Raw genomic sequence first — 13,552 nt, forward strand, 5'->3', positions numbered from 1 at the left:
CATGGGTTAAGTAGATAGGAAACAAAAGTGAAATTAACAATCACTATGAACAGTAAACATTACACTCAGAAGATCCAAAAGAATAAAGACATTTCAAATGTCATATTATGTATATATACAGTGTTGTAACAATGTGCAAATAGTTAAAGTACAAATGGGAAAATAAATAAATGTAAATATGGGTTGTATTTACAATGGTGTTTGTTCTTCACTGATTGCCCTTTTCTTGTGGCAAAAGGTCACAAATATTGCTTATGTGATGGCACACTGGGGTATTTCACCCAGTAGATAAGGGAGTTTATCAAAATTGGGTTTGTTTTCTAATTCTTTGTGGATCTCTGTAATCTGAGGGAAATATGTGTCTCTAATATGGTGATACATTTGGCAGGAGAATAGGAAGTGCAGCTCAGTTTTCACCTCATTTTGTGGGCAGTGTGCACATAGCCTGTCTTCTCTCTCTCTCTCTCTCTCTTTTTGTGTCTGTGTGTCTCTGTGTCTGTCTGGATTCACATACCAACCTGAGATATTCGTAGAGGCTGGCAGTGAGTATCCACCTCTCTCTCTGTCTGTCTCTCTCTCTCTTTACACTTTCTCATATATTAACTAGCCAGGTAAGAGTCAGTGACGAGGGAATACTAGTGTGTAATGTTTTCTGATATCACACACCACCCTGACTGACCTAGCAGTATTTTATTTATTTGATTATGATGTCATCTTCATGATGCCCAGCCCACGTGGTCTTATAACACACTGTAGTATCCAAATAATATACTTATTTATTCACATACCTACCTACACATACATACCTACGTACACACACAAACACACATACATACCTACGTACACACACAAACACACGTACATACATACCTACCTACACATACCTACGTACACAAACACATACTGTACATACCTACATATATACAGTGTGGTGTAGCAGCAGTGTGTAGCAGCAGTGTGTAGCAGCAGTGTGTAGCAGCAGTGTGTAGTAGCAGTGTGTAGAGGTGTGTAGTAGTGTGTAGCAGCAGTGTGTAGTAGTGTGTAGCAGCAGTGTGTAGAGGTGTGTAGCAGCAGTGTGTAGCAGTGTGTAGCAGTGTGTAGTAGCAGTGTGTAGAGGTGTGTAGTAGTGTGTAGAGGTGTGTACATTGTGGTTGTACATGTAACAGTATGCTGATGATAAGTTAATGACATGTTGATTGTCTTATGTGTCATTCTGAACCCATAGTATATAGAGTATAAAGCACTGAGGCAGTGCCAACCTGTTAGCTAACTTACTGGGTTAATAATGGGAATATAATGATGTGATGGTGATAGGGATTTCAGTCAATGACTGGACTGGAAATCAATTCATGTTTTATTGGTCGCATAAACATATTTAGCAAATGTTATCGCAGGTGCAGCGAAATACTTATGTTTCTAGCTCCAACAGTGCAGTATACCTAACAATACCTAACAATACGCAGAAATCCCAAAAATTAAAAGAAAGAAATTAAGAAATGTCAGAATGATGAATGTCAGAATCCGGAATATTGGAATTATATTAAAATATAATATTGGATTCTGACTTTGATCATTCTGACATTTCTTCATTTTAATTTGGGAATTCTGTGTATTGTTATATATATATATATATACAGTGCCCTCCACAATTATTGGCACCCCTGTTTAAGATGTGGTCGAGGACCCCCTTTTGCCAACAAGACAGCACTTAATCTCCTCCTATAACATTTCACAAGATTGGAGAACACAGAGAGAGGGATCTTTGACCATTCTTCTTTGCACAATCTTTCTAGATCATCCAGTGTCCTGGGTCCTCTCTTATGCACTCTCCTCTTTAGCTCGCCCCACAGGTTTTCGATTGGGTTGAGGTCTGGGGACTGAGATGGCCATGGGAGGACCTTGAGTTTGTGACTGCTGAACCATTTTTGTGTAGATTTTGCCACATGTTTTGGATCATTATCCTGCTGAAAGACCCAATGACGACCCATCTTCAGCTTTCTGGCAGAGGCCATCAGGTTTTTATTTAAAATGTCCTGGTAGTTCAAAGCGTTCATAATGCCATGCACCCTAACAAGGTTCCCAGGGCCTTTGGAAGAGAAACAGGCCCACAGCATCACAGATCCTCCACCATACTTCACGGTGGGCATGAGGTGCTTTTCGGCATACTCATCTTTTGTTTTACGCCAGACCCACTTAGAGTGTTTGTTGCCAAAAAGCTCAATCTTAGTCTCATCTGACCAAAGCACACGATCCCAGTTGAAGTCCCAGTGCCGCTTAGCAAACTCCAGATGTTTACGTTTGTGAGTGTTAGTGAGAAAAGGCTTTTTCCTTGCATGCCTCCCAAACAGCTTGTTGGCATGTAGAGAGCGTTTGGCCCATTACTCCTGAGTGGCGCAGTGGTCTAAGGCACTGCATCGCAGTGCTAACTGTGCCACTAGAGATCCTGGTTCGAATCCAGGCTCTGTCGCCGCCGGCCGCGACCGGGAGACTCATGGGCGGCGCACAATTGGCCCAGCGTCGTCCAGGGTAGGGGAGGGAATGGCCGGCAGGGATGTAGCTCAGTTGATAGAGCATGGCGTTTGCAACGCCAGGGTTGTGGGTTCGTTTCCCACGGGGGGCCAGTATAAAAAAAAAATATGTAAGTCGCTCTGGATAAGAGCGTCTGCTAAATGACTAAAATGTAAATGTAAAATGTCTGATGGTTGTTTTGGAGACGTTGTGACCCCAAGATGCCACTCTTTGATGCAATTCTGTGACAGTGAGCTTAGGACTTTTTTTTACTTCTCTTACCATCCTCCTCACTGTGCGTTGTGGCAAGATAAACTTGGGACCTCTTCCAGCCTTGTTTGTCACTGTTCCAGTTGTTTTAAACTTCTTAATGATTCCTCTGACTGTAGATACGGGCAAGTTAAGGCGAGTGGCTGTTTTCTTGTAGCCATTGCCTGACTTATGAAGGTCGACACAAATCTGCCTTACTTGAATGGTGTGTTCTCTTGTCTTTGCCATGTTGACAAATGGGTAAGAGAATTAGGCCTCTGTGTCACGTCATATTTATACCCCAGGGAAACAGGAAGTCATGAATTACTAATTAAAAGTTCCTAGATACCCTGACCAACTTTAGCAACTACAGAAAAATATATTTTTAAAAAAATCAATTAAAAATTTCAGCGGAATTGTTAGGGGTGCCAATAATTGTGGGACACATTATTTCAAGTTTTTTTTATTTAAATTTTTGATTTTTTTTTTACCACCAAAGTAATGTACTTAAATAAAAGGTTGGATTTTTCTCTTTTTTTGCATTTGGGTTCTATGTTGTTAAAAAAAAAAAGGAGAATTTTTGGAAGTCCTCGACCACATCTTAAACAGGGGTGCCAATAATTGTGGAGGGCACTGTATATATATACATACATACATACAGTGGGGGAAAAAAGTATTTAGTCAGCCACCAATTGTGCAAGTTCTCCCACTTAAAAAGATGAGTGAGGCCTGTAATTTTCATCACAGGTACACGTCAACTATGACAGACAAAATGAGAAAAGAAAATCCTGAAAATCACATTGTAGGATTTTTAATGAATTTATTTGCAAATTATGGTGGAAAATAAGTATTTGGTCAATAACAAAAGTTTCTCAATACTTTGTTATATACCCTTTGTTGGCAATGACACAGGTCAAACGTTTTCTGTAAGTCTTCACAAGGTTTTCACACACTGTTGCTGGTATTTTGGCCCATTCCTCCATGCAGATCTCCTCTAGAGCAGTGATGTTTTGGGGCTGTCGCTGGGCAACACGGACTTTCAACTCCCTCCAAAGATTTTCTATGGGGTTGAGATCTGGAGACTGGCTAGGCCACTCCAGGACCTTGAAATGCTTCTTACGAAGCCACTCCTTCGTTGCCCGGGCGGTGTGTTTGGGATCATTGTCATGCTGAAAGACCCAGCCACGTTTCATCTTCAATGCCCTTGCTGATGGAAGGAGGTTTTCACTCAAAATCTCACAATACATGGCCCCATTCATTCTTTCCTTTACACGGATCAGTCGTCCTGGTCCCTTTGCAGAAAAACAGCCCCAAAGCATGATGTTTCCACCCCCATGCTTCACAGTAGGTGTGGTGTTCTTTGGATGCAACTCAGCATTCTTTGTCCTCCAAACACGATGAGTTGAGTTTTTACCAAAAAGTTATATTTTGGTTTCATCTGACCATATGACATTCTTCCAATCCTCTTCTGGATCATCCAAATGCACTCTAGCAAACTTCCGACGGGCCTGGACATGTACTGGCTTAAGCAGGGGGACACGTCTCGCACTGCAGGATTTGAGTCCCTGGCGGCGTAGTGTGTTACTGATGGTAGGCTTTGTTACTTTGGTCCCAGCTCTCTGCAGGTCATTCACTAGGTCCCCCCGTGTGGTTCTGGGATTTTTGCTCACCGTCCTTGTGATCATTTTGACCCCACGGGGTGAGATCTTGCGTGGAGCCCCAGATCGAGGGAGATTATCAGTGGTCTTGTATGTCTTCCATTTCCTAATAATTGCTCCCACAGTTGATTTCTTCAAACCAAGCTGCTTACCTATTGCAGATTCAGTCTTCCCAGCCTGGTGCAGGTCTACAATTTTGTTTCTGGTGTCCTTTGACAGCTCTTTGGTCTTGGCCATAGTGGAGTTTGGAGTGTGACTGTTTGAGGTTGTGGACAGGTGTCTTTTATGCTGATAACAAGTTCAATCAGGTGCCATTAATACAGGTAACGAGTGGAGGACAGAGGAGCCTCTTAAAGAAGAAGTTACAGGTCTGTGAGAGCCAGAAATCTTGCTTGTTTGTAGGTGACCAAATACTTATTTTCCACCATAATTTGCAAATAAATTCATTAACAATCCTACAATGTGATTTTCTGGATTTTTTTCTCAATTTGTCTGTCATAGTTGACGTGTACCTATGATGAAAATTACAGGCCTCTCTCATCTTTTTAAGTGGGAGAACTTGCACAATTGGTGGCTGACTAAATACTTTTTTCCCCCACTGTATGTATATATATATATATTATATATATTTTTTATACAGTGCATTAGGAAAGTATTCAGACCCCTTGACTTTTTCTACATTTTGTTACGTTACAGCCTTATTCTAAAATTGATGAAATTGTTTTTTTTCCTCATCAATCTACACACAATACCCCATAATGACAAAACAAAAACAGAAATACCTTATTTACATACGTTTTCAGACCCTTTGCTATTAGACTCGAAATTGAGCTCAGGTGCATCCTGTTTCCATTGACCATCCTTGAGATGTTTCTACAACTTGATTGGAGTCCACCTGTGGTACATTTAATTGATTGGACATGATTTGGAAAGGCACACATCAGTCTATATAAGGTCCCACAGTTGACAGTGCATGTCAGAGCAAAAACCAAGCCAGGATTGTGTCGAGGCACAGATCTGGGGAAGGGTGCCAAAAAATCTCTGCAGCATTTAAGGTCCCCAACAACACAGTGGCCTCCATCATTCTTAAATGGAAGAAGTTTGGAACCACCAATACTCTTCCTAGAGCTGGCCGCCCGGCCAAACTGAGCAATTGGAGGAGAAGGGCCTTGGTCAGGGAGGTGACCAAGAACCCAATGGTCACTATGACAGAGCTCCAGAGTTCCTCTGTGGAGATGGGAGAAACTTCCAGAAGGACAACCATCTCTGCAGCACTCCACCAATCAGGCCTTCATGGTAGAGTGGCCAGACGGAAGCCACTCCTCAGTAAAAGGCACATGACAGCCCGCTTGGAGTTTGCCAAAAGGCACCTAAAGGACTCTCAGACCACGAGAAACAAGACTCTCTGATCTGATGAAACCAAGATTGAACTCTTTGGCCTGAATGCCAAGCGTCACGTCTGGAGGAAACCTGGCACCAACCCTACGGTGAAGCATGGTGGTGGCAGCATCATGCTGTGGGGTGGTTTTTCAGCAACAGGGACTGGGACACTAGTCATGATCGAGGGAAAGATGAACGGAGCAAAGTACAGCGAGATCTTTGATGAAAACCTGCTCCAGAGCGCTCAGGACCTTAGACTGGGGGGCGAAGGTTCACCTTCCAACACGACAATGACCCTAAGCACACAGCCAAGACAACGCAGGAGTGGCTTCAGGACAAGTCTCTGAATGTCCTTGAGTGGCCCAGCCAGAGCCCGGACTTGAACCCGATCGAACATCTCTGGAGAGACCTGAAAATAGCTGTGCAGCGACGCTCCCCATCCAACCTGACAGAGCTTGAGAGGATCTGCAGAGAAGAATGGGAGAAACTCCCCAAATACAGGTATGCCAAGCTTATAGCGTCATACCCAAGAAGACTCAAGGCTGTAATCGCTGCCAAAGGTGCTTCAACAAAGTACTGAGTAAAGGGTCTGAATACCTACGCAAATGTGATGTTAAATCTTATTTTTTATTTTTATTTTTTTAAATTCTAAAACCTGTTTTGCTTTGTCATTATGAGGTATTGTGTGTAGATTGATGAGGATATATATAAAAAAAAAAATCAATTTTAGAATAAGGCTGTAACATATTCTGAATACATTTACATGTTAGTCATTTAGCAGATTCTCTTATCGAGAGCGACTTACAGTTAGTGAGCGCATACATTTTTTCATACTTTCCAAATGCACTGAACATACATATTGTAAATCATCATATAAAGGAAAGTAAAATAAAAGTGCTGTTCATTCTACATGACCCCTAAATAGAAAGTTCAGTTCATTCTCCACCTCCCCTAAATAGAAAGTTCAGTTCATTCTCCACCTCCCCTAAATCACAGTCAGTTAATAGTACCTCTTCTTCATCTATACCATTGAACCAACTGTACCTACTTCAATAGCCAGAAGCAGTGTCCCGGTTCTCAACTGGTCACGCAGACCTTTGGTTTCTGGTTAGGTGAGAGGTGACATCGGGTTCTGGACTACAGGTGTTTTTGAACTGAGAGGTGACATCGGGTTCTGGACTACAGGTGTTTTTGAACTGAGAGGTGACATCGGGTTCTGGACTACAGGTGTTTTGGATCTGAGAGGTGACATCGGGTTCTGGACTACAGGTGTTTTTGATCTGAGAGGTGACATCGGGTTCTGGACTACAGGTGTTTTTGATCTGAGAGGTGACATCGGGTTCTGGACTACAGGTGTTTTTGATCTGAGAGGTGACATCGGGTTCTGGACTACAGGTGTTTTTGATCTGAGAGGTGACATCGGGTTCTGGACTACAGGTGTTTTTGATCTGAGAGGTGACATCGGGTTCTGGACTACAGGTGTTTTGGATCTGAGAGGTGACATCGGGTTCTGGACTACAGGTGTTTTTGATCTGAGAGGTGACATCGGGTTCTGGACTACAGGTGTTTTTGATCTGAGAGGTGACTTCGGGTTCTGGACTACAGGTGTTTTGGATCTGAGAGGTGACATCGGGTTCTGGACTACAGGTGTTTTTGATCTGAGAGGTGACATCGGGTTCTGGACTACAGGTGTTTTTGATCTGAGTTTTTGTTTTAGCAGCTACAGCGCCTTCAGAAAGTATTCACACCCCTTGACTTATTCCACATTTTGTTGTGTTTCAGCCTGAATTCAAAATGGATTAAATTGAATTTTTTTCCTCCCCCATCTACACACAATACCCCATAATGACAAAGTGAAAACATGTTTTTGGACATTTTTACAAATGTATTGAAAATGAAATACAGAAGTATCTAATTTACATAAGTATTAGTATACTAATAGTAATAATATAATAGTATTACATAGTATTCACACCCCTGAGTCAATACTTTGTAGAAGCACCTTTGGCAGCGATTACAGCTGTGAATCTTTCTGGGTAAGTCTCAAAGGGAGGCAGGTAGCTTAGTGGTTAAGAGCGTTGTGCCAGTAACCGAAAGGTCGCTGGTTCTAATCCCCGAGCCAACTAGGTGAAAAATCTGTCTGTGCCCTTGAGCAAGGCACTTAACCCTAATTGCTCCTGTAAGTCGCTCTGGATAAGAGCGTCTGCTAAATGACTAAAATGTAAATGTAAGGTACAGTGGGGAGAACAAGTATTTGATACACTGCCAATTTTGCAGGTTTTCCTACTTACAAAGCATGTAGAGGTCTGTAATTTTTATCATAGGGACACTTCAACTGTGAGAGACGGAATCTAAAACAAAAATCCAAAAAATCACATTGTATGATTTTTAAGTAATTAATTTGCATTTTATTGCATGACATAAGTATTTGATACATCAGAAAAGCAGAACTTAATATTTGGTACAGAAACCATTGTTTGCAATTACAGAGATCATACGTTTCCTGTAGGTCTTGACCAGGTTTGCACACACTGCAGCAGGGATTTTGGCCCACTCCTCCATACAGACCTTCTCCAGATCCTTCAGGTTTCGGGGCTGTCGCTAGGCAATACGGACTTTCAGCTCCCTCCAAAGATTTTATATTGGGTTCAGGTCTGGAGACTGGCTAGGCCACTCCAGGACCTTGAGATGCTTCTTACGGAGACACTCCTTAGTTGCCCTGGCTGTGTTTCGGGTCGTTGTCATGCTGGAAGACCCAGCCACGATCCATCTTCAATGCTCTTACTGAGGGAAGGAGGTTGTTGGCCAAGATCTTGCGATACATGGCCCCATCCATCCTCCCCTCAATACGGTGCAGTCGTCCTGTCCCCTTTGCAGAAAAGCATCCCCAAAGAATGATGTTTCCACCTCCATGCTTCACGGTTGGGATGGTGTTCTTGGGGTTGTACTCATCCTTCTTCTTCCTCCAAACACGGCGAGTGGAGTTTAGACCAAAAAGCTCTATTTTTGTCTCATCAGACCACATGACCTTCTCCCATTCCTCCTCTGGATCATCCAGATGGTCATTGGCAAACTTCAGACGGGCCTGGACATGCGCTGGCTTGAGCAGGGGGACCTTGCGTGCGCTGCAGGATTTTAATCCATGACGGCGTAGTGTGTTACTAATGGTTTTCTTTGAGACTGTGGTCCCAGCTCTCTTCAGGTCATTGACCAGGTCCTGCCGTGTAGTTCTGGGCTGATCCCTCACCTTCCTCATGATCAGTGATGCCCCATGAGGTGAGATCTTGCATGGAGCCCCAGACCGAGGGTTATTGACCGTCATCTTGAACTTCTTCCATTTTCTAATAATTGCGCCAACAGTTGTTGCCTTCTCACCAAGCTGCTTGCCTATTGTCCTGTAGCCCATCCCAGCCTTGTGCAGGTCTACAATTTTATCCCTGATGTCCTTACACAGCTCTCTGGTCTTGGCCATTGTGGAGAGGTTGGAGTCTGTTTGATTGAGTGTGTGGACAGGTGTCTTTTATACAGGTAACGAGTTCAAACAGGTGCAGTTAATACAGGTAATGAGTGGAGAACAGGAGGGCTTCTTAAAGAAAAACTAACAGGTCTGTGAGAGCCAGAATTCTTACTGGTTGGTAGGTGATCAAATACTTATGTCATGCAATAAAATGCAAATTAATTACTTAAAAATCATACAATGTGATTTTCTGTATTTTTGTTTTAGATTCTGTCTCTTACAGTTGAAGTGTCCCTATGATAACAATTACAGACCTCTACATGCTTTGTAAGTAGGAAAACCTGCAAAATCGGCAGTGTATCAAATACTTGTTCTCCCCACTGTAAGTCTCCACACCTGGTTTGTGCAACATTTGCCCATTATTCTTTTTAAAATTCTTCAAGCTCAAATTGGTTGTTGATCATTGCTAGATAAACATTTTCAGGTCTTGCCATAGATTTTCAAGTAGATTTAATTCAAAACCGTAACTCGACCACTCAGGAACATTCACAATCTTCTTGGTAACCAACTCCAGTCTAGATTTGGCCTTGTGTTTTAGGTTATTGTCCTGCTGAAAGATGAACTCATCTCCCAGTGTCTGGTGGAAAGCAGACTGAACCAGATTTTCCTCTAGGATTTTGCCTGTGCTTAGCTCCATTCTGTTTCTTTTTTATCCTAAAAAACTCCCCAGTCCTTAACAATTATAAGCATACCTATTACATGATTCAGCCACCACTATGCTTGAAAATATGGAACGCAGTAATGTGTTGTATTGGATTTGCCCCAAACATAACACTTTGTATTCAGGACAAGAAGTTAATTGCTTAGCCACATTTTTTGCAGTATTACTTTAGTGCCTTTTTGCAAACAGGATGCATGTTTTACAATATTTTTTATTTTGAACAGGCTTCCTTCTTTTCACTCTGTCAATTAGGTTAGTATTGTGGAGTAACTACAACATTACATTTTAGTCATTTAGCAGACACTCTTATCCAGAGCGACTTACAGTTAGTGAGTGCATACATTTTCATACTGGCCCCCCTTGGGAAACGAACCCACAACCCTGGCGTTGCAAGCGCCATGCTCTACCAACTGAGCTACAGGGGACCCTGAATACATACACAATATAGAATACACAGACCATATAGAATATACAATACACAGATAATATAGAATACACAGAGAATATATAATATAGAATACACAGAGAATATAGAATACATAGAGAATATAGAATACACAGATAATATAGAATATAGAATACACAGAGAATGTAGAATATAGAATACACAGAGAATAAAGGAATACACAGAGAATATATAATATAGAATACCCAGAGAATATAGAATACACAGAGAATATATAATATAGAATACACAGAGAATATATAATATAGAATACACAGAGAATATAGAGTATAGAATACACAGAGAATATAGAATACCCAGTGTTCTCACAGCCATTAAACTCTGTAACAGTTTTAAAGTCACCATTGGCCTCATGGTGAAATCCCTGAGCGGTTTCCTTCCTCTCCGGCAACTGAGTTAGGAAGGACGCCTGTATCTTTGTAGTGACTGGGTGTATTGATACACCATCCAAAGTGTAATTAATAGCTTCACCATGCTCAAAGAGATATTCAATATCTTACTTTTTTATTTGTACCCATCTACCAATAGGAGCCCTTCTTTGCGAGGCATTGGAAAACCTCCCTGGTCTTTGTGGTTGAATCTGTGTTTGAAATCCACTGCTCGACTGAGGGACCTTACAGATCATTGTATGTGTGGGGTACAGAGATGAGGTAGTCATTCATGTTAAAACTATTATTACACACATTATTATGTGACTTGTTAAGCACAGTTTTACTCCAGAACATATTTAGACTTACCATAACAAAGGGGTTGAATACTTTATTGACTCATGATATTTTAACTTTTCGTTTTAAATTAATTTGTCAAACATAATTCCACTTTGACATTATGGGGTATTGTGTGTAGGCCAGTGAAACAATATATATACATTTGATCCATTTTAAATTCAGGCTGTAACACAACAAAATGTGGAAAAAGTCAAGGGGTGTGAATACTTTCTGAAGGCACTGTATATCAGTTGCCAATTTTTCTTCGTAGCTAAGTGTTAACTTATGTTTGATCATGTTGACATTGCGTCATAACTTATTTCTAAACATGTGTTGGGGCAAGCTTATGCATTCCAAGGAAACATCTATGTCTCTGTTTTCCAAGGAAACATTTATGTCTCTGTTTTCCAAGGAAACATCTATGTCTCTGTTTTCCAAGGAAACATCTATGTCTCTGTTTTCCAAGGAAACATCTATGTCTCTGTTTTCCAAGGAAACATCCATGTCTCTGTTTTGAATAGAGTTAGCTGTTTTGGATTCTTTACAAACCCAGATTCCAGCAGCATAGTTCAGTACAGGAGAAACACATTCATTCTAGAGCTGTGAATATGTCCAATAGCCAAGGTCTTAATAGATGTTCAGTGTACTACCAACAGACCCCAACGCTCTGCCTGCACAATCTGATAGAGACTTTATACATCCATCAGAAAGGAATCCAAGGTATTTATATGAGCTAGTGTAGTTTAGGGGATGTTGCTCCAACAGAGAAGTACTGAATAATTCTTATTGTAGCCCTTTTTTTTCTGCAGTGCATTATCTTACTGTTGATCCAACCTCATCTAACAGTGTGTGTTCATTACCATAGCCAGTGCATTATCTTACCGTTGATCCAACCTCATCTAACAGCGTGTGTTCATTACCATAGCCAGTGCATTATCTTACTGTTGATCCAACCTCATCTAACAGTGTGTGTTCATTACCATAGCCAGTGCATTATCTTACCGTTGATCCAACCTCATCTAACAGTGTGTGTTCATTACCATAGCCTGTGCATTATCTTACTGTTGATCCAACCTCATCTAACAGTGTGTGTTCATTACCATAGCCAGTACATTATCTTACTGTTGATCCAACCTCATCTAACAGTGTGTGTTCATTACCATAGCCAGTGATTATCTTACGGTTGATCCAACCTCATCTAACAGCGTGTGTTCATTACCATAGCCAGTGATTATCTTACGGTTGATCCAACCTCATCTAACAGCGTGTGCTGTAAGTCGCTTTGGATAAAAGCGTCTGCTAAATGGCATATTATTATTATTATATTATTACCATAGCCAGTGATTATCTTACGGTTGATCCAACCTCATCTAACAGTGTGTGTTCATTACCATAGCCAGTGATTATCTTACTGTTGATCCAACCTCATCTAACAGCGTGTGTTCATTACCATAGCCAGTGATTATCTTACTGTTGATCCAACCTCATCTAACAGTGTGTGTTCATTACCATAGCCAGTGATTATCTTACTGTTGATCCTATAGAAAGTAGGTCCTCTGTGAGCTGAGCTAGCAACCCTCTGACATCCTGTGGCTAACGAGCTCTCCTGAGATTGGTTTTTCTGCAGCTACACACAACACACACACACACACACACACACACACACAACACACACTGTAGATTATAGAATGTATATCTCAGGACTTTCCATTGATGCCTAACAACATACCCCCCCCCCCCCACCACCGCCACATAGCGAGCTAAATATTTTAGGTGCCCCCCTTTTGACAGGGGATAACCATTGTTTAACGTTTTAGAGTTGATTTCGTGCAATTCTACACATTTTGCCATGTTACTGAAGGGAGGTAAGAACAATGTGTGTAATGTATGAACTGAGATCGATAAGTTAACTTGTGTGTCAACCCACATTGCTAACGGACCTGAAAACGGAGCAGGGAGGTGGAGGTGAGTGTGTGTGTGGGTGTGTTAGCTTACCAAATGCTGCCCGTGGCCAGTGATCCACCTTTGCAATTGTATAACTAATGTCATGTAATTTTACTCATTTTGCTATGGGGCGGAGATGAAAATGTGCTGTTTTCCAGCTAATTTCCTGCAAGTCTAAATATTTTGCCATAGGGTGGAGAGAAATGTTTGCAGTATTCTACAGTTGAAGTTTACATACACCTTAGCCAAATACATTTAAACTCAGTTTTTCACAATTCCTGACATTTAATCCTAGTAAAAATTCCCTGTCTTAGGTCAGTTAGGATCACCACTTTATTTTAAGAATGTGAAATGTCAGAATAATAGTAGATAGAATGATTTATTTCAGCTTTTATTTCTTTCATCACATTCCCAGTGGGTCAGAAGTTTACATACACTCAATTAGTATTTTGGTAGCATTGC

General features: G+C 41.3%; 1 protein-coding gene across 1 annotated transcript in view; it reads left to right on the forward strand.

Annotated features, from left to right (window-relative positions):
- The window catches only part of ptpdc1a (protein tyrosine phosphatase domain containing 1a), a 138,792-nt gene that overhangs the window by 78,005 nt on the left and 47,235 nt on the right, over positions 1 to 13,552 (forward strand).

The sequence above is a fragment of the Coregonus lavaretus genome, assembly GCF_964263955.1.
Source record: "Coregonus lavaretus genome assembly, chromosome: 8".
In the NCBI taxonomy this organism is placed as follows: domain Eukaryota; kingdom Metazoa; phylum Chordata; class Actinopteri; order Salmoniformes; family Salmonidae; genus Coregonus; species Coregonus lavaretus.